Source organism: Haliotis rubra, unplaced genomic scaffold (assembly GCF_003918875.1).
Source record: "Haliotis rubra isolate DU_JTF1 unplaced genomic scaffold, ASM391887v1 Scf98, whole genome shotgun sequence".
In the NCBI taxonomy this organism is placed as follows: domain Eukaryota; kingdom Metazoa; phylum Mollusca; class Gastropoda; order Lepetellida; family Haliotidae; genus Haliotis; species Haliotis rubra.
Genome location: NW_025767723.1, coordinates 291,822 through 311,628, shown reverse-complemented (window position 1 = coordinate 311,628; position 19,807 = coordinate 291,822). Strand labels below are relative to the sequence as shown.

General features: G+C 41.3%; 1 pseudogene; it reads right to left on the bottom strand.

The window, feature by feature from the left end:
* Positions 1-381: 381 nt before the first annotated feature.
* LOC124265471 lies at positions 382-8,017 on the bottom strand (annotated as a pseudogene).
* Positions 8,018-19,807: the final 11,790 nt, after the last annotated feature.

Here is a 19,807-nt window from a genome sequence, read left to right as displayed (position 1 = left end):
TTCGATTCCATTTAGGTTTAGTTAATAATTATATCAGAGAACCTCAAATATTTTAGGCAATAATGGAAGTATAATGAGTGTATTTTACACTGGTATAATTGTCCACCTGAACAAGATCATGTGTATGCGCTGCAAGAACGGACACACGATTGGACGAAGCATGAAGTCAACGCTCTTTTGGGGACTTTTCGACTGCAAGGGATGCACATTATGATGCGAGAAATATGAAAGATCTGTTTTCCCGAGTGAGCGTGCATCTTATTTTTAACTAAATAATCATGCGATCTGCGCTTTGAGCATGGACTGCATGCATACCAGCGCATTACAAATGTGTTATGATGATGATGGTGATGATGATGATGATGATGAACTACCTGCGGGAGGTTGACGTGTATCATAAATTGTAACGAAGTAATGTGAATAACGAAGCGCTTGCTTTTGGATTTGGTTTTCATAACACTTTCTGCTTTTAAATAAGAAAAGTGATGAATATATGTGTTTTTAAACTAAAACTCATTTACACTTTGTACTTGAAATGTTCATGAATGCAGACATGTTCTGTTCTCGTCACTATATGGCTGAAATAATGCCGATGTGACTAAAGCCCAACTAAACTCAACTCAACTATTCCAGAAGTACAGTCTCCTGAAAACAAAAAACAAGCCAGCAAACAGTTTAGGACTACACTGCTCTGAACAATATTTCAGTCATAACACTCACAATCCGTCATTCTGTGTAAACCGATGCAAAGTGTAGACCATTAACTACATTTCGTACCCATGAAAACAAATGCGGTGTCACACTTAAGTTCTTGCAGTGACCAGTACCGTATAAATCCCGGAAAAAATAAAATGTAAAATCTCAAGACGAATCGTCTTTACCGCCACTTATGTTAGTTGATGATCAACGGGAGGCGTGGGTGACTCTCCACCTCTTGATTTGACAACTGGCCCAAGGATGACCAGTATCACTGGGAAAAGGAAGACGGCATGCAACATACCGAACAGGATGACTGTAAACATGATCTTGAAGAACGAGTTGAAGATGTAGGACCTTGAGAATACCAGCACAAGAATGCCCAGAAAGGATGACATTCCACCATTTAATATGGGACCAGCTGCGTGGACAATGGCAGATTCGACTTTCTCTCTCCTGTTTCTTCCCTTCCCAATCATATAGGCAGAACACACGTGCACACTGAAGTCTACCGAGAAGCCAACAGACATGAGGAGGTGGATCATTGTCACTGAACTGAGACTCAGTCCCCAGACATGAAGGAACCCGAAGATGCCAACGAGGATAGAAACAATGTTAATGACCACAAGGAAAACCAGGAGAGGATGAGGAAGGAAGATGCAAGTCACGATAGTCATAACGACCAGTGCGACGCCCACAGTTTGTAATGTACTGGGTAAAATAGCAACATATTGCTCATAGAAGATATAGGATGGATAGAAGGTGTAGACAGAGAGAGGTGAGTTGTCTGCCAATGCCCTCATTCGAACCATCACATCAGCTTGGACATTGGAATCCTTGATATCAGTTGAGAACAAGTAACACCTTGATGCAATAATGGAACTGTTACTAGAGTCGAAGGCAACATCGTTCTCATACACTGTATTTGCTGTAAGGAATGTTTTTAGTCCCGACACAAAGGCTGCTGAACTGCTACTATCATAACTTGAATCGTTCCTGTAGATGTTTAACCAACAGATGAGAGAGTCTGCATCAACACTACTGTCGGACTTTGCATTCTGTATCAGCAAGTCAATGTTATTCACAGTTTGTGTATTGGTATAATCTGTAGTCGACCCAAAGACAAATGGGATCGGGAATGCGCCGGGGAAGTGCATATCATACGTTTCCCTGTATGAATAATAGTAAGAGGTTGAGGAAACAAGATTCTTCAGAATCAACCCTTCCTTGAAGTTCAGTGTTCCCCATATGGACACGCTAAGGTATACAATATATATGAGAATAACAACAATTTTCCCCCACATATTCAGCAACATTCGTGGCAGGTACTTCCGTGGCAGGGTCTCAAAGAATCGTTCGTCCTGACCCCTCATTGTTGGTGGTGACCCTCCACAGCAGAACACTTTACAGGTGGAGGCGCCTTCTTTCCTGAATTCGTCTCTGGATTTGGTTTTGAGACAGGTCATGCAGTGTCTGTTGCTGTCAACACGACGGGCATGGAGGGCCAGGCAGGGGCAGAAGAGGAGGCACTGGTAAAGGTAGCAGAAGATGACGGCCACACCTATGAAGGAGAAGAATATAGGCACAATGAATATAAGCACCATACAAGTATTGGAACGAAATGTACCAATTGGTGCAATGCGTTTGCACTTTAAGGTCGAGATTTCATTTCTATAACAACGTGCATGCACGTGTATATATGGTTGCTTGTACCAGCTCGGATTTATGTTTCATAGGAATTCCATGCCGCTGCTGAACATGGATAACCCACTCAGATATAGAACACTAAATCCGAGACACAGGCATTGTAACAACAAGTGCCAAATTTAAACATTTGTAAGATTTGGCCAGAGGGTCGAAATAACCGGCATTCTCATCTCCGCGAATGGTAATACAACTATTTGAAGTGCGCAACAGTGCAACGGGCCTGGCAAATCACAAGAAACAACCTTACAATCAACAGGTTCTGTGACCTGGTGAAACCCACATAATCAGAGCAACCCATAATCGACCCATGTTCAAAGGCATCTAGCACGCCTAAGAACTGGGTTCTACACTTTCACAAATCCTTGTATAAGACCTAATATAATAAAGGATTAAGAATTGTGGTGGTGAAAGCAACATATTGATTAACTGGCATTAAGGCAAGGAAAGAATTGAGACCAGGTTGGTGAAACTGATTTGAAGGAAAATATACTCGCCTGTATAGACACAGAAGTTCCGAACACTGAGGAATACGGAGGATATACCAGTTAAGAAGGCCAGGAGATCCGTGAGGGACGTGATGGTGATACCGATACCCGCTGAAGCAAACATCTTCCCCATCCTGGAGGCTACAGTCTGGTCTTTGAGAGGGTATGTCTCCGCCCAGCTGGACATCAACAGGAACATGTCGTCCACACCGATACCTGTGTGTTGTAGATCGAATATGAACATTGGGGGTTTCTTTGTATCATCATATCTCAACGAATGCATGAGGTCAACCCAAAGTGTATATTTAGAGCTGTCTTTGTTCCAGTGTATCATTTTATAGTCAGAACGATAATATGTACATTTTCACTCGTGTGAAATGACAATTCATGTTGGAACTACTTTCAATATGACTCAATTAACCTACTCGAAAGCTATTCATGAAAAAATAATTCTGGTCTCTCAATGAGATATATGTGATTTCTAGCGATGTAAAGATAGTGTCTCCATATCTAAGAACATTATATGTATATCAATTTCTTCTTAAACTGATATCAAGGATTACTAAACGTCCCGGTTTGCATCAAGAACGATATCTTTGAAATGTAATGTCTGGAAGGTCCAAAACATACCTATGACTAAGAACGGTGTCACACCGACGATGTTGACGAATTTGACACCACAAAGGCTGACAAGTCCAAAGGAAGACAAAATACCAAATCCAGCAGCAAGAACGCCAGCCCAAGATGCCCACGTCCTCGATGACACCACATCACCGCCGGCAACGACAGTGGCATACGTGATCATCAACGTGAACGTTATAGAAGAACACAATGTCTCCGTTTGTGTTTTTTGTTCAGCTCTGTGTCCAACGAATGTGAGGCGGCGTAGTTTATCCTGGTAGATGTTGTGTCTAAAGCTGCTGCTCTCTTCAGGAACTCCTCTTCCCAGGCTCTTGCCTTTGCCTTGTTATCAGCTGAATCCATTCGTAAATTAAAGGTAATGCTCAGGTACTTTGCAGACACCAGTTGTCCGCCTGTGGAGTCAACCTGACCAAGAAATGTTGATAAGTCTATGTTATTCCATCTGGGGTAGGTGATTCCACCAGATAGATAGGCTTGGTATACAGCATCTGTCGTGAGGAACTCTCCTGACACATAGCAGCTACCTCCCTGCCGAGCACAGATATCGCTGTAAGTAAACACTACACTGTCAAAGGTTGCATTAATACTTTTGATATCACTGATAAGGGTTCGCATTTCCTCCACAGAAGCATAAGTGAACACATTCCCGCCTGTCGTGCTGCTTATTAAGAGTTGTCCGTTCATGTCTAGTGTCGTGAGCGCATATCCGCGGTAGTTGCTTCCCGTGGCATCGGGAAACGTGGCCTGGTACTGAACTCTGTCTTGTGATGCTCGGCTGTTAATGGGCGTGTACAGTGTCTCTGTGTCAGACTCGCTGGACAGTGTTAGCATACCACAGCTGAGACCAAGCGCCACAATGACAGACCCGATGATCAACACCACGGGATATGTTCCGATGAAAATACCAATCTTCTTGAAAATTCTCTGGAAGAATCCAGACACCGCCAGAAAGCAGCCGTTTACAGAACAAGGCATGCTGGCAGTTATCTCTCAGTGGTATCTGAAACAAAGAACAACGAATCATTATTACTATTTGTAAAGTGAAGCATAATCTGTAAATGTTCTTGTCGAAATTTCCCTGCCCGACTGCGTTAATATGCGCCGTAATATGCACGTGAGTCTTCCTGGTGAATAGGTGAGGCTAGGTGAAATGGTGTTTAACGTCGTACTTAAGAATAATTCGCTCATATACCGACGTGCATGCGTGTGTATGTGTGGCTGCCTGAACTAGCCCAGACTTAAGCTGGTTTTATAGTGCTAGCTCACTGAGATACCATCTCAGTTAAGCAGGAATACCCAACTCAGACACATTATACTGACTCCGAGCCGACCAGTCCTTGCTTTACCCATTAATGCCGAGCGCCAGACAGGGATCAAGTACCATATTTTAACATCTTTTGGTCTGAGCCGCGACCTTCCGCTCTCCGGGCGGACGCTCTAACCAGTACACCACGGTGGCGGTCTCCTGGTGAATGGAACAGACAAACCGGTCCAGCTCAGCTTAAGTTCAGATATATCAATTGTATAATGTGTAGAAAATCGTATAGTATATTAATGTACATATCAATACTCTACGAGGCATATTTGAAGGTAACCACAAGTCACTTCTCTGCCTGTTGGATGTTTGTTTGTTTGTTTGCAGTTTAACGCTGCATTCAGCAATGTTTCAGCTAAATGTTGGCGATCTGTAAATATTCGAGTCTGGACCAAACATTCGAGTGATCAACAGCATGAGCATCAATTTACGCAACAGGGATACGATGGCAAGTGTCCTGTCTGTTGAAAGCTGCAATGTTCCAGTGAAGACGAGTATAGCATTCTGCATGGGGACGCCGACCGCTTGTCATTTCAAAGCAAATATGCTGTCATGGTAAGTGATGGACCTTGTTTTTCTCATAAATAGACTTCAGGGTATAGAAATCGCTTGAGACATATGTCTAGGTCGGTGTTGACAGTGGCACTGATTCTGGGGGCCTCGGCGTCATATGTAATATTGCGAAAAACGGTGTAAACCCACTCCTTCTCTTCTCGATGTTTTGACTGATATCTTATTAATGGACGTATGTCATGTTTATATATCTGAGTTCACATTTTTGTTCGAGATAAATGACGGTTGCGAAATCTACAATGAAACAGTTTGTACAGTGATAGCAAAAGTACCAAATTGATAGTCTAAACACATAAATTTTGGTTTATCACAATATCAGCAAATCACAACCACATGGCTATCAATGTGTGAACCCCATGTAGATTCCAGGTTGATCCCCAGCACGTTACGCTTGTTCAGGAGGAGACAAAATGGAGTGGTCAGGCTTTGTGGCTTGCTTGACAATGTGTAATCCTACCCCACAACATAAATTGTAGCTAAAAATATCAACAGTTCTGCTCAGTTCCCTGGTCTAGAATCGATTATTTTACTGGAATAATAGTAAGCGCCGCGTTAAACAATCTCAACACAATATTGTACGTGAAGCACTCACACAACAGTTGTTCTGGGTCGAGCTGAAAGAGGTGCTAATTTCATGAATGATGTAACGTGTGGTTTACAACGCCCTCTCACACAGAGTTAAACAAGCAGTTCAATATAGATAGCTATTTGTGCAGTACAGTTGTTCACAAACTCACATGTAAAACGGGCGGTGGGGTAGCCTAGTGGTTAAAGCGTTGGCTTGTCACACCGAAGACCTGGTCTCGATTCCCTACATGGGTAAAGTGTGAAGCCATTTCTGGTGTCCTCCGCCTTAAAATATTGCAAAGGCGGCGTTAAACCATACTCACTCACTCACATGTAAAACAACGATTGGTGTCAGCGCTGTTGGGCGGCTCCTGTGATTAGGGACCGGGGACCGGTCATTTAGTCTCAACGTGGTGATGGTTGGGAGAAAGGGGGTTTGGGTCTGTCCAGAGGGAAGCAAGGAAGTGTGACAGTCTCTGGGGAGGGTCAAAATACATATTTTGGGAGGGTCAAGAGGAAGTGACATATTTCTTATCCAATTTAATGTACCACCGGTGGGGCATTCATAGATTTCTTACGAACATGGATTGGATCCTCCAAAAATACAATAGACATTAGGGAAAGGTGAATATAAGCAGTACACGAAAACCTGATCACCCATCCCTGTAATAAATGACCGGTGCCTCATTCTTCCCGATATACCCTGAACACGCAACTCGTATTTGTTTATGAGAAGATTGTTATACGATTACAGTAAGCTACAGGAATCAATATCCGTCACTGTGATCATGGAAGGAATCATCCACTAAAATGATTTGACAACCATGGACACACGTGCGTGAAATTCATTTGCAGACAGAGATGGTATTATTGCTTCATTCAGTATAGGAACATTCTGACGTGGATGTGTAAGAGACGATACCTTAAAAGGGTAAAATATATTCTGTAGAAAATATATCGTTCTTCTTGTTTAGCTAACTACGCTATATATAACTGCCCATGTCACGTGCTGATAATACATAACCAGGAAAAGTCACGGACTTCCTCACAGGGGCTCGAATGATGATTATAATGGAGAAGCATGTACAATGTGAATGCCCCCTACAAGTTATGTACAAAATAAGTGACCGCCCTGCATGTCATGTACAAAATCAATTACCCCCATATTTCCTAAGCATAATTTTAAACAACGTTTTATGTACAAAATTGCTTACTCCCCCACCACGTGTGTACAAATGTGCTCCCCTCGGAGCTCCTCAGAACAAAATGGGTGCCCCCTTAAAATCATCATTCACACACACACACACACACACACACACACACACACACACACACACACACACACACACACACACACACACACACACACACACACACACACACACACACACGCCATAAATTATGAACGGTCCCTTACCATTCGTGTCGTCCAGTTCAATCCAATCGATCTTCGCCTCTACAAACGTAAACTAGCACCAGCGTGTCTATCAAAGTGGGATTCTCAACTTCCATCATAGGTCCGCTCTGGACCACAGACCTCTGACTTCCTGTCTATACGCCCAGAGTGAAATGAAATCTCCTGAAAACCTATTGTTCTTTCTGCATGACTAACTACGCTATATATATAGCCACCAATGTCACGTGGTGATACCACATAACCAGGAAAAGCCACTTACTTCCTCATTTAGTGGAATAACTACAAATACTGTGTTAAACAATTTGATACATAGAGCAAAACACCAGTTAACCTCTCAAGTTTAAGTAATATAGTAGACTTATCATCTTCTTCATTCTTACCACCCGTGTCCGCCAGTTCAGTCCAATCGATCTGCGCCTCTAGAAACGTAACCTTGCCCCAGCATGTCTGTCAAAGTGGGACGACAGAACTTCCATCATAGGTCCGCTCTGGATGGTAGACCTCTGACGTCTTTTCTATTGTGACACTGTTCACCCAGTCCCTGCTTTGGATAGTATATCACAGTACTAGGTAACGTACCAGAAGGTTAGGCCGACACCGTCAGGTGGCTTGTGCGGGCGAGACGTAGTGTGTAGGCACTGGTGAACAGTTCGATCAATAATGCATTTATTATGCATTTAAGCCGTATATGTAGCTGGTAGCTGGTATATACACTATAGAACCAGATATTGCATATAATTCCAGCCCAGAGGGGTTTAGCTCTGTTGCCTGCTGATATATTCTATATGACAATCAGCTTGCCAATTTCCCTGCATGTCTGCAATGTTATTTTACCTATGCAACTCATCAGCTTTGTCTGTCCTCCATGACAAAATACTTTGTCCTTTGGCCTGTCGATGATAAATAACCATCATTAACAATTATGTACTTTCAAATCAAGGGATTTAACAGCACAAATTTAACAAACACGGCATGAAGTCACCCAGCATAGCACAAAGGATTATATAGTTGATATGGATAATGTCGTAACAACCTGACATATGCTCATATCAACTGAAACATGTGTAAACTTGTGAATGCAGCATGTAAATAATTCCCGAATTCGTTTAGCCCGCATTAATTTCGTTTATAATGAAAACGCCACAGGATTTGGATGATAGCGTGTAACACTTATATATATATATATATATATATATAGAGAGAGAGAGAGAGAGAGAGAGAGAGAGAGAGAGAGAGAGAGAGAGAGAGAGAGAGAGAGAGAGAGAGAGAGAGAGAGAGAGAGAGAGAGAGAGAGATGTAAGAATAATTTCCAGTTCGAACTTCAAGACATGCAAAAGTTGTCCTGAGGATACCCTCCCTCCAAAACATTTCGGGGCACCCCAAACACATTTGGAAAATCCACCATCCCGCATGTCCACTGAATGACCGTGAGGTAATTTTCAGCATGTTGCTGTATCAATACCTCGCTAATGATACATCTGACATCTAGTCTTCTAGCACCAAGACAGCACCTAGTCTTGTTGTCCCCTGCGGCAATGGTTCAAGAGGCGTTATTGATCCTCATGAGTAATAAAGTCTGAAATCAGTCGAGAGATAATTTGTGACATGACAACGTGGCTTGGTGTCTACAACAATAGCAATTTCTAAAGTATTAACTTCACACCACACTGGTCGTTAGCTCTGGTGTGACTACCAATGAAACTACCTATTATGAACATACTATCGGCAATCTTAGACAATGGTGGCTATTATATCATGTTAAACCCTGAGGAAGGTGTTTCTTAATGAGGCCAGACTGTCGTCCCACACAACGCTGTGTCACACTTAATTCGCTACAGCGAACAGGTTCGTTAATAAGACGTAGATCAGGTCAAATATGAATTTAACATATAATAATTGCAATGACGTCAAAAAGTGCATGACTTAACAGTCCAGTTTATCTGATGAAGTCTTACCTACACTGTTAACATTTCTTCACGGTTTTAGTTTAGACACCACTTCCTCACAACATTTAATTATAAGGACTCGACAATAGAGAGATTATTACAATTGAATGTTTATCAAACTGACCCGATACCGCTGAGGACTTACAACAATCCTGACATTTTGGAGCCTTTTCAAGTTCTTCACGGGGCAGTATTACCCTGACAACAACCCAGACAAAGAAAGAGCACACAGGACTCGTATTATAAATGAGTAGCCGACCTCTAAAAAGGATAACATAGCCACGTTATCATGGCCAGCCTTGTCACCCATCATCAATATTTATTTATTATATGGGTATTTATATAGCGCTATAGTCAATCTGGATTCTCGAAGCGCTTTGTTATTCCCTCGATCACTGGATGTCAATCTCAACGGCACATCGTATTTTTCAATCTCAACTCCCTGTGTGGACTGGGACACACAGTCACAGTACTTTGCCCACGTTTTACTGCACGTTGCTGTACCTGCAGCAAGGTGCTTGCACGTATTCATGTGACCACCATCTGGTCATATACCAACGGATTCATGGGTTCTTTTTAGTGCACAGGGTTGTGTACTGTACACTAGGGGTTGTAACAACACTGAGAGAGTCTGCACACAAAGTTGACGCCAAGGTCTGACGTGCTATTAGAAGTAAGCCTCGTCGAATCAGCGATTGTTTTGAGATTAGAGGCGCATACAAGCGATACTAATGAGTTTTCATGGTAAATGACATGATTGAGAATAAGGTACAAAGATACAACAATAGCCATGGTCATCTGACCTTCAACAACTAATGCAAATCTTTGTCAGATGTCCTTGTAACACTCGTTATCTCATTAGAGATATGATATATCAGTAGGTGTGACAGCTTATTGAATATCACCTACTCTTGTTATAGGATATATACCCACAACTAATGCTTGTAATGTACTGTATTGAATGCAGGTGTTGTAAATCGATGTATCACCTACATGTGTTATAGTATATATACCCACAACTAGTACCTTTAATGTACTGTATTGAATGCAGGGGTTGTAAATCGATGTATCGTGCAATATATATTGTACAAGTTATAGAACAAGTTTTATGGATAACAACTTCTTTATTTCGTGAGTGCGAACCAGAATCAGCCCCATCAAGATATCCATTCCCTACATTGGTAAACCATCACACCAAATCAGCCGACTCCTGAAACAACAGGCAGGCATAGACACAACCTTCTCAGCGTCCTCCAGCCTCAACAACCTCCTCCATGCCAATGGAAGAAAACAACCCACCGTCAACAACAACAACCCGAAATGTGTTATTTACAAAATAAACTGTGATTGTGGACAATGCTACATAGGGTGAAACATCCCGACCCATCAACACCCGAGTCAAAGAACATCGCACCTCTGTTGCTAATTCCGACACCAATTTCTAATTCAATTGCTAATTTCTGACCACATCAAAGCTAACCCCCAATCATCAAATAGAGTGGTCCGACATCACAATTCTCGCCAACAACCAAACGGACTTCACTAAACGCAAGCTCACAGAAGCCATTCACATCAAACGCCACAAGCCCACCATCAACCGTGACCAAGGATACTTCATTCCATCAGCTTATGATCCACTCCTCCACCAAGCCCAATCTATTGTATAAACATCGCATCTATTGTTTAAACATCTCATTGTAACTACATCTCTGGCTTCCATTCACTATCCTTTTGTGTACTCACTGGCTTCTTCAGCTTACTGCTTAGCCAATCATGGCAATTATGTTGTTTCCCTTGTCTATTATGTTGTTTCATTGTTATATACAGTATATATATGCAGCGCCTACACTTCATGTATCACTCTTGGCAAATATGCTGTCATGGTAAGTGATGGACCTTGTTTTTCTCATAAATAGACTTCAGGGTATAGAAATCGCTTGAGACATATGTCTAGGTCGGTGTTGACAGTGGCACTGATTCTGGGGGCCTCGGCGTCATATGTAATATTGCGAAAAACGGTGTAAACCCACTCCTTCTCTTCTCGATGTTTTGACTGATATCTTATTAATGGACGTATGTCATGTTTATATATCTGAGTTCACATTTTTGTTCGAGATAAATGACGGTTGCGAAATCTACAATGAAACAGTTTGTACAGTGATAGCAAAAGTACCAAATTGATAGTCTAAACACATAAATTTTGGTTTATCACAATATCAGCAAATCACAACCACATGGCTATCAATGTGTGAACCCCATGTAGATTCCAGGTTGATCCCCAGCACGTTACGCTTGTTCAGGAGGAGACAAAATGGAGTGGTCAGGCTTTGTGGCTTGCTTGACAATGTGTAATCCTACCCCACAACATAAATTGTAGCTAAAAATATCAACAGTTCTGCTCAGTTCCCTGGTCTAGAATCGATTATTTTACTGGAATAATAGTAAGCGCCGCGTTAAACAATCTCAACACAATATTGTAATGTGAAGCACTCACACAACAGTTGTTCTGGGTCGAGCTGAAAGAGGTGCTAATTTCATGAATGATGTAACGTGTGGTTTACAACGCCCTCTCACACAGAGTTAAACAAGCAGTTCAATATAGATAGCTATTTGTGCAGTACAGTTGTTCACAAACTCACATGTAAAACGGGCGGTGGGGTAGCCTAGTGGTTAAAGCGTTGGCTTGTCACACCGAAGACCTGGTCTCGATTCCCTACATGGGTACAATGTGTGAAGCCATTTCTGGTGTCCTCCGCCTTAAAATATTGCAAAGGCGGCGTTAAACCATACTCACTCACTCACATGTAAAACAACGATTGGTGTCAGCGCTGTTGGGCGGCTCCTGTGATTAGGGACCGGGGACCGGTCATTTAGTCTCAACGTGGTGATGGTTGGGAGAAAGGGGGTTTGGGTCTGTCCAGAGGGAAGCAAGGAAGTGTGACAGTCTCTGGGGGAGGGTCAAAATACATATTTTGGGAGGGTCAAGAGGAAGTGACATATTTCTTATCCAATTTAATGTACCACCGGTGGGGCATTCATAGATTTCTTACGAACATGGATTGGATCCTCCAAAAATACAATAGACATTAGGGAAAGGTGAATATAAGCAGTACACGAAAACCTGATCACCCATCCCTGTAATAAATGACCGGTGCCTCATTCTTCCCGATATACCCTGAACACGCAACTCGTATTTGTTTATGAGAAGATTGTTATACGATTACAGTAAGCTACAGGAATCAATATCCGTCACTGTGATCATGGAAGGAATCATCCACTAAAATGATTTGACAACCATGGACACACGTGCGTGAAATTCATTTGCAGACAGAGATGGTATTATTGCTTCATTCAGTATAGGAACATTCTGACGTGGATGTGTAAGAGACGATACCTTAAAAAAGGGTAAAATATATTCTGTAGAAAATATATCGTTCTTCTTGTTTAGCTAACTACGCTATATATAACTGCCCATGTCACGTGCTGATAATACATAACCAGGAAAAGTCACGGACTTCCTCACAGGGGCTCGAATGATGATTATAATGGAGAAGCATGTACAATGTGAATGCCCCCTACAAGTTATGTACAAAATAAGTGACCGCCCTGCATGTCATGTACAAAATCAATTACCCCCATATTTCCTAAGCATAATTTTAAACAACGTTTTATGTACAAAATTGCTTACTCCCCCACCACGTGTGTGTACAAATGTGCTCCCCTCGGAGCTCCTCAGAACAAAATGGGTGCCCCCTTAAAATCATCATTCACTCACACACACACACACACACACACACACACACACACACACACACACACACACACACACACACACACGCCATAAATTATGAACGGTCCCTTACCATTCGTGTCGTCCAGTTCAATCCAATCGATCTTCGCCTCTACAAACGTAAACTAGCACCAGCGTGTCTATCAAAGTGGGATTCTCAACTTCCATCATAGGTCCGCTCTGGACCACAGACCTCTGACTTCCTGTCTATACGCCCAGAGTGAAATGAAATCTCCTGAAAACCTATTGTTCTTTCTGCATGACTAACTACGCTATATATAGCCACCAATGTCACGTGGTGATACCACATAACCAGGAAAAGCCACTTACTTCCTCATTTAGTGGAATAACTACAAATACTGTGTTAAACAATTTGATACATAGAGCAAAACACCAGTTAACCTCTCAAGTTTAAGTAATATAGTAGACTTATCATCTTCTTCATTCTTACCACCCGTGTCCGCCAGTTCAGTCCAATCGATCTGCGCCTCTAGAAACGTAACCTTGCCCCAGCATGTCTGTCAAAGTGGGACGACAGAACTTCCATCATAGGTCCGCTCTGGATGGTAGACCTCTGACGTCTTTTCTATTGTGACACTGTTCACCCAGTCCCTGCTTTGGATAGTATATCACAGTACTAGGTAACGTACCAGAAGGTTAGGCCGACACCGTCAGGTGGCTTGTGCGGGCGAGACGTAGTGTGTAGGCACTGGTGAACAGTTCGATCAATAATGCATTTATTATGCATTTAAGCCGTATATGTAGCTGGTAGCTGGTATATACACTATAGAACCAGATATTGCATATAATTCCAGCCCAGAGGGGGTTTAGCTCTGTTGCCTGCTGATATATTCTATATGACAATCAGCTTGCCAATTTCCCTGCATGTCTGCAATGTTATTTTACCTATGCAACTCATCAGCTTTGTCTGTCCTCCATGACAAAATACTTTGTCCTTTGGCCTGTCGATGATAAATAACCATCATTAACAATTATGTACTTTCAAATCAAGGGATTTAACAGCACAAATTTAACAAACACGGCATGAAGTCACCCAGCATAGCACAAAAGGATTATATAGTTGATATGGATAATGTCGTAACAACCTGACATATGCTCATACCAACTGAAACATGTGTAAACTTGTGAATGCAGCATGTAAATAATTCCCGTTTAGCCCGCATTAATTTCGTTTATAATGAAAACGCCACAGGATTTTGATGATAGCGTGTAACACTTAATATATATATATATATATATATATATATATAGAGAGAGAGAGAGAGAGAGAGAGAGAGAGAGAGAGAGAGAGAGAGAGAGAGAGAGAGAGAGAGAGAGAGAGAGAGAGAGAGAGAGAGAGAGAGAGAGAGAGAGAGAGAGAGATGTAAGAATAATTTCCAGTTCGAACTTCAAGACATGCAAAAGTTGTCCTGAGGATACCCTCCCTCCAAAACATTTCGGGGCACCCCAAACACATTTGGAAAATCCACCATCCCGCATGTCCACTGAATGACCGTGAGGTAATTTTCAGCATGTTGCTGTATCAATACCTCGCTAATGATACATCTGACATCTAGTCTTCTAGCACCAAGACAGCACCTAGTCTTGTTGTCCCCTGCGGCAATGGTTCAAGAGGCGTTATTGATCCTCATGAGTAATAAAGTCTGAAATCAGTCGAGAGATAATTTGTGACATGACAACGTGGCTTGGTGTCTACAACAATAGCAATTTCTAAAGTATTAACTTCACACCACACTGGTCGTTAGCTCTGGTGTGACTACCAATGAAACTACCTATTATGAACATACTATCGGCAATCTTAGACAATGGTGGCTATTATATCATGTTAAACCCTGAGGAAGGTGTTTCTTAATGAGGCCAGACTGTCGTCCCACACAACGCTGTGTCACACTTAATTCGCTACAGCGAACAGGTTCGTTAATAAGACGTAGATCAGGTCAAATATGAATTTAACATATAATAATTGCAATGACGTCAAAAAGTGCATGACTTAACAGTCCAGTTTATCTGATGAAGTCTTACCTACACTGTTAACATTTCTTCACGGTTTTAGTTTAGACACCACTTCCTCACAACATTTAATTATAAGGACTCGACAATAGAGAGATTATTACAATTGAATGTTTATCAAACTGACCCGATACCGCTGAGGACTTACAACAATCCTGACATTTTGGAGCCTTTTCAAGTTCTTCACGGGGCAGTATTACCCTGACAACAACCCAGACAAAGAAAGAGCACACAGGACTCGTATTATAAAATGAGTAGCCGACCTCTAAAAAAGGATAACATAGCCACGTTATCATGGCCAGCCTTGTCACCCATCATCAATATTTATTTATTATATGGGTATTCATATAGCGCTATAGTCAATCTGGATTCTCGAAGCGCTTTGTTATTCCCTCGATCACTGGATGTCAATCTCAACGGCACATCGTATTTTTCAATCTCAACTCCCTGTGTGGACTGGGACACACAGTCACAGTACTTTGCCCACGTTTTACTGCACGTTGCTGTACCTGCAGCAAGGTGCTTGCACGTATTCATGTGACCACTATCTGGTCATATACCAACGGATTCATGGGTTCTTTTTAGTGCACAGGGTTGTGTACTGTACACTAGGGGTTGTAACAACACTGAGAGAGTCTGCACACAAAGTTGACGCCAAGGTCTGACGTGCTATTAGAAGTAAGCCTCGTCGAATCAGCGATTGTTTTGAGATTAGAGGCGCATACAAGCGATACTAATGAGTTTTCATGGTAAATGACATGATTGAGAATAAGGTACAAAGATACAACAATAGCCATGGTCATCTGACCTTCAACAACTAATGCAAATCTTTGTCAGATGTCCTTGTAACACTCGTTATCTCATTAGAGATATGATATATCAGTAGGTGTGACAGCTTATTGAATATCACCTACTCTTGTTATAGGATATATACCCACAACTAATGCTTGTAATGTACTGTATTGAATGCAGGTGTTGTAAATCGATGTATCACCTACATGTGTTATAGTATATATACCCACAACTAGTACCTTTAATGTACTGTATTGAATGCAGGGGTTGTAAATCGATGTATCGTGCAATATATTGTACAAGTTATAGAACAAGTTTTATGGATAACAACTTCTTTATTTCGTGAGTGCGAACCAGAATCAGCCCCCATCAAGATATCCATTCCCTACATTGGTAAACCATCACACCAAATCAGCCGACTCCTGAAACAACAGGCAGGCATAGACACAACCTTCTCAGCGTCCTCCAGCCTCAACAACCTCCTCCATGCCAATGGAAGAAAACAACCCACCGTCAACAACAACAACCCGAAATGTGTTATTTACAAAATAAACTGTGATTGTGGACAATGCTACATAGGTGAAACATCCCGACCCATCAACACCCGAGTCAAAGAACATCGCACCTCTGTTGCTAATTCCGACACCAATTTCTAATTCAATTGCTAATTTCTGACCACATCAAAGCTAACCCCAATCATCAAATAGAGTGGTCCGACATCACAATTCTCGCCAACAACCAAACGGACTTCACTAAACGCAAGCTCACAGAAGCCATTCACATCAAACGCCACAAGCCCACCATCAACCGTGACCAAGGATACTTCATTCCATCAGCTTATGATCCACTCCTCCACCAAGCCCAATCTATTGTATAAACATCGCATCTATTGTTTAAACATCTCATTGTAACTACATCTCTGGCTTCCATTCACTATCCTTTGTGTACTCACTGGCTTCTTCAGCTTACTGCTTAGCCAATCATGGCAATTATGTTGTTTCCCTTGTCTATTATGTTGTTTCATTGTTATATACAGTATATATATGCAGCGCCTACACTTCATGTATCACTCTTGCTTGACAACGGTACAAGAATCTGTATCGAAACGTTGCACTCACGAAATAAAGAAGTTGTTATCCATAAAACTTGTTCTATATTGTACGTCTCAACTTCTAAAATGCCACTCAAACAAATTGTACAAGTTGTTGAGCGGCTATGTATCAAGTCACCATGCCAGCTACTGTATCTATACAGTAGCTTCCTAGCAAGCACTGGTTGTTGGGTACATCAATTATTCTGCCAATTCCCAACAGACAAATGAATGATTTATCTGGGGTTTTTTACACTGCGTGTCAGCATGGCCCTGTTCATGCAGGTCACACACATTTGTAACTGTGGATCAACGGTACTATGATGGGATTTACATAGGGGATTTCCATATAGGATTGATCAAAGGTCAATGCAGTGACCACTGTTGAGGAGCGTTAAACATCAGACATCTTACCGACGACAGCCTTCGTGTTCGGATATACGAGGCAAATTTGTACATATTTTGCTGTTTCGTTACCAAAATTGACCATTCGGATATGGAAACCGAACATTCGGATATACGAGGTTAATTGCAACTAGAAAATTTCGTTTTTTGTGAAGAATGTTCGGAAACCGAGGTATTCGGATATCTGAAGTTCGGATATACGAGGTCTGACTGTATACCCCTATCAGAGCATCCTGTTACAACTAAGGGATGCAACTCAGCAGCGAAATGTGATGATCGCCAGTTCACCAATGTACACGATGAAAAATAAACTTTAATTTATTTTTGTTTAAAGCAATGTCGAAAAATATATTCATGTAAATACATCTATTTATCCCTACTATGAATAAATGATTCAGTTGTATGTTATATCTGAACCAAATATTTAATATGCTGATTTATCAATGATCTGTTTAACATGCTAAACCTCACATACACATATTACGTCAATGTTTCTTGATAAAAAAAAATTCCTGTATGACAAAAATTAACACTGGATATTATGAATGAAGAAATATTCTAGAATCTAAGTGTTGATTATTGTCACAAATAACCATATATTCCCTTCTACAGTAGAATATGTGCAATCGACATGACCGCGACTTTATTTTTATAGAGGTCCTTGCTCCATACTTTTGTACTTGGAGCAAACGACGTGGAATGGAGACATGTTTTCTTATAAACAACTGAAGTTACATGAATGGAAGTTCCCATGCTTATAGAAAAAATAGTTTACAAGCCCGAGTGTGAAAAAGATTTTTTTTCATCTTGAGCATACACAGTATTAGATACAGTTTCCGAACAGGAACAAACAATCTCAGAAACTACTTTACATTAAGTTACAGAAGATTGGGATAAAGAATTGGTGCCGTAAAGTATTTTTACTAGAGAAGGGGTCTTTTGTGTATAGTAATGTCACATTTATTACATTTCGATGACACCCTTATAGTCTTAATAAGTCTTTATAGCTTACACTTACTTCCTTATTATTTATTACTATATGAACATACCTCATTCTAATGTCACCCAGCGAGACATAGTGGTAGCACTGTTTACATATTAATCTGTGACCCAGGCTATCAGCTAAGGCAAGAGATAACTTTTAACCCGCTTGTGCACCAAGCGTGAAAGAGACTGAGTATGTAAGTAAGTGGTGATTTAAGCCGCCATTAGCAATTATTCAGCTATATCACAGGTGCGGACAAAGAAATGGCTTCACACATTGTACCCCTGTGGTCCGCTCCGTCGGCGTAAAGAACAAACGCTTAAACTACTAGGCTTCTCCACAAACAGGCTCAATAGTTTACAGTAGATTAGCCTTGTTATGTGTTATTTAAGTATTTAACGAAGATTGTACAACGCCAAGCCATACAAGTTCGATCGACGCTATAATCAGTCGATCAGTTTTGATTGATAATTCTCGCCATATGTAACGAGGAATGATGGTACGGCACCTTTTATGTTCTGGCGTCACAACTTTCGTTCGCGTGGATCTGGAAATGACTTATGTCAAGTTGGAGCTTTCGTCCCTCCGTTTAATTACCTGTTGTAATCGACACGTTAACGGACAAGAGATGTCCTCGTCAAAATTTAACTGGAAATAAGTAAGCGCCATTTCAAAACATTCTCTGTTATGAAAGATACAACCCTTTCTTTTAAAGACAAAGGAACAGTACATTTCAAGAAATACAATAGTACATTTCAAGAAATCTGTAAAACTCCCAGTTAGAGTTTTCGAGATTGCTTGGCCGGTCGCATATTAATTTTGTCAATGAAAATATGACAATTTGCGATCGATGACACATCGCTCCACATGATGATATACAAATACAGTGGTTCTTGTGTACCGTGTGCAAGACAATGTTTCACACCCAGAGATTAAAGGTGCAGTGTATTTGTTCGTAAAATAAACCGGCCACAGCTATCACCTGTTCACACTATGGGTGAGCAAGTTTTAAAAATATTTCACATTATTTATCATAATTGAAAAAGATCAATGCAGTGGGAGGAAGCACATATATCTCTAACGACTTATGTTGTTTCAAGGCAAGCCCATGGTGAGTTGGTCCGATATGACGATCCGTTCACACACGATTTCCTTGAATTGATGAAAAGAATATTGAATGAAATCTTGAATGGAAGTGAGTGAGTTTGATTTTACGCCGCTTAGCAATATTCAGCAATGTCACGGCGGGGGACACCAGAAATGGGCTTCACACATTGAACCCATGTGGGGAATTGAACCCGCGTCTTCGGTGCGACGAGTGAACGTTTTAACCACTCGGCTACCCCACCGCCCCTTGAATAAAAAG